Source organism: Sinocyclocheilus anshuiensis, unplaced genomic scaffold, assembly GCF_001515605.1.
Source record: "Sinocyclocheilus anshuiensis isolate Anshui unplaced genomic scaffold, SAMN03320099.WGS_v1.1 scaffold711, whole genome shotgun sequence".
NCBI lineage: Eukaryota > Metazoa > Chordata > Actinopteri > Cypriniformes > Cyprinidae > Sinocyclocheilus > Sinocyclocheilus anshuiensis.
Window position 1 is genome coordinate 318125 of NW_015552595.1, and position 2924 is coordinate 321048.

General features: G+C 38.2%; 1 long non-coding RNA gene across 1 annotated transcript in view; it reads right to left on the reverse strand.

The window, feature by feature from the left end:
• Positions 1-517: 517 nt before the first annotated feature.
• LOC107665642 (uncharacterized) overlaps positions 518-2924 on the reverse strand; it is a 4421-nt gene continuing 2014 nt past the window's right edge. The window contains exon 3 of the long non-coding RNA XR_001631579.1: positions 518-1062. This is a non-coding gene — a long non-coding RNA (uncharacterized LOC107665642). The remainder of the gene's footprint in view (positions 1063-2924) is intronic.

Consider the following 2924-nt stretch of genomic DNA (forward strand, 5'->3'; position numbering starts at 1 on the left):
TAAAAAATAAATTATTTTCAGAAATAAATGTAATAAAAGAATAGTATTTATTAATAACAAGAATTACTTTTTATTTTTAGATTTTCACTTTTCATTTTAAATTAAAGTTAATATATACTGATATATATATATATAATGTATATAATAGAAATAATTATTTAAGGCTTCATTTTCTTTATATGAAAAATAACATTAATTTTCTTTTGATTTTGGGGTGAAATACAAGCTGTTTTCAGGAGATTCGCCCAAATCCAGGATTCATAAACCAGCTGTCTGAATGTAATCTCAGACAGACGTCTGTCCTCTAAAACACGCGTCAAACATATTTTAATGCTCACGAGAGCGAGAACTGAACTGTGCAAAACATCCTGCAAGCGCCTGACATGAAATGATGCTACATCCTGCGTTTCGTAACATCCATGAAGTGAGCGGAGAACCACTGCAAACAGACCGTGAACGCTATAAAGCGTCTCCCGAGTGTTCCCCAGTCGGCCGTTAATGCCCATGTGTGTGTGGGGTGAAATAGAAGCTGTTTTCAGGAGATTCGCCCAAATCCAGGATTCATAAACCAGCTGTCTGAATGTAATCTCAGACAGACGTCTGTCCTCTAAAACACGCGTCAAACATATTTTAATGCTCACGAGAGCGAGAACTGAACTGTGCAAAACATCCTGCAAGCGCCTGACATGAAATGATGCTACATCCTGCGTTTCGTAACATCCATGAAGTGAGCGGAGAACCACTGCAAACAGACCGTGAACGCTATAAAGCGTCTCCCGAGTGTTCCCCAGTCGGCCGTTAATGCCCATGTGTGTGTCCAGACTCGTCCTCCAGCTGCAGCTCAAGCCAGGACAAGCTCTGCGCTCATGTCTGACGGCACGTCGGGCTTCCAGACCGGCTCCTCGTAGTCCAGGTCCAGGTTCTTGTGTTGGGTTATCCAGTGATACGGGCCGCGAGAGTCTCTCCGGGCCTTCCGTCGCAGACGCCGCTGCTGCAGTAAGAGCCGCAGCTGCTCCACCTTACAGCGCATGGCCTTATTCTCCGTCTGCCGCAGACGCTCTCCTGACAGAGACACAGAGATAACATACATAAACCTTTGCCTTCTCTTTCCTGAAGCCCTCTGTCTGGCTAATGTCGGAAACTTTGTATTACGAGCACTTCCTGTGTTTATTTGCCCTTCTTATGATGAAGCGCTTCTTGTATTCCTCAATTTAGCATCTGCTACATGAATAAATGTAAATGTAATAACATCAGAGCACACTTATAGACTGGAACAGACCAGTGAGATCAGGAGCCGTGTTAATATTACTAAAACCAGACTAAAAACTTTAAATAAAACATTTTAAAATTACTTCAGCAACATTTCTCATTTCCATTTAGTTAGCCAAAACAGAAACTGAAACAAAAAATAAAAGACATGTTAGAAAAACTAATTTAAAAAACGCAAAAAATTACTTATATTTCAAACAATTCAATTTATAATTAATTCTATAATAATTTAGAATAATTATTTTCAATAAATGAAAGTTTATAAAAATGGTATATTTTTAATACATTTAATAAATCATATTATAGTTTATTAATATTTAGAATTAGTTTATTTTATATAACGTATATACATTTATATATAAATTAATTTGCGTTTGTAAAAATACATAAATTGAATATTTTATATAAAAATAAAAAATACGATATTCTTTTTTTAATATATTCTTAAATTTTTTTAAATAATTATAGTTTACTAAAAAAAAAAAATAGTACATTTTATAATAAATTATATTTTTTAATATTTAGAATTAGTTTATATATTTAAATCAAAATAAAATATAAAAATAAAATACACTTTATATACACAAATAAAAACATTCTAAATGCAAAAAAACAACAACCCTATACTAGTATCTCAGCGATACTAAAATAACACCGGTGTGTATCCAGAGGAAGAGGAGCTGATGAAACACTTTCACAACAAACATCAGATCAGCCGCGAGTGGAAATCTCACAGTGAGTCTCATGAAACGCATCCGGACCACAGTAAAACACAGCATCCAGACACACAACAGTGCTGAGAATTAAACTTGAGTAATGTCCCAATGATCCGAAAAACAGGCCGCGTGTTCACGAGATTCCCGTGTAAACCTGCACTTCCTCCAGGAGTCCAGATCTCTTCTTTCCAGAGCTGCTGACCCATGAATCATTGATGCTTCATCAGCATGTTTCCACTGCACACACACACACACACACACACACACACACACAGTGCTGCGGGGCTCCTGGAGGCCCCTGAGGGCCCGAGTGTGCCTGAGCAAAGCTGAATAATTCATGCAGCCTGTGTGCTGGAAAGACGCGAGTCGAGATAAGAGTGTGTGTGCGTGTGTGTGTGAGAGTCATGACCCCCTGAAAGCACAGAGCTCGGCGTGACCCCGCGGCTGACCTCTGAGAGGTCACGTCTCATTCAGAGCTCAGACAGGAGAAGACATGAGAAACAAAACAGAGGCCGAACCGCGGTAAAATGACATTAGAACATGCCATTTCAGTGAGATAATCCACTCAATCAGCACTGAATGAAGCATTAACGGTTATTGTCCTGTTTATCACGGAGAAGCAGCTGAACAATCTGTGCTGCAGACATAAATGTGACTTGACTTTAGGATTCTCCTTTCTATTAACATTAAGAATTTAAAAACAATGATCACAAACAAACATTCTTCTAGTTCATCAGCGTTACAGATGCATGAATATGTAATTATTCACAGCGGCTCGTCCAATTAGATTTCAGAGGCGTGTCTGAGCTTTGATGAAGCAGTGTGTGTTTGCAGTAAATCTGATCAGTGTTGCCAATTTAGCTGCTTTGTAGCTAGATTTAGCGACTTCCCCGCCCCTTTTGAGACTTTTTTCAAAAGTTTAGGGACAAATATAGCAAC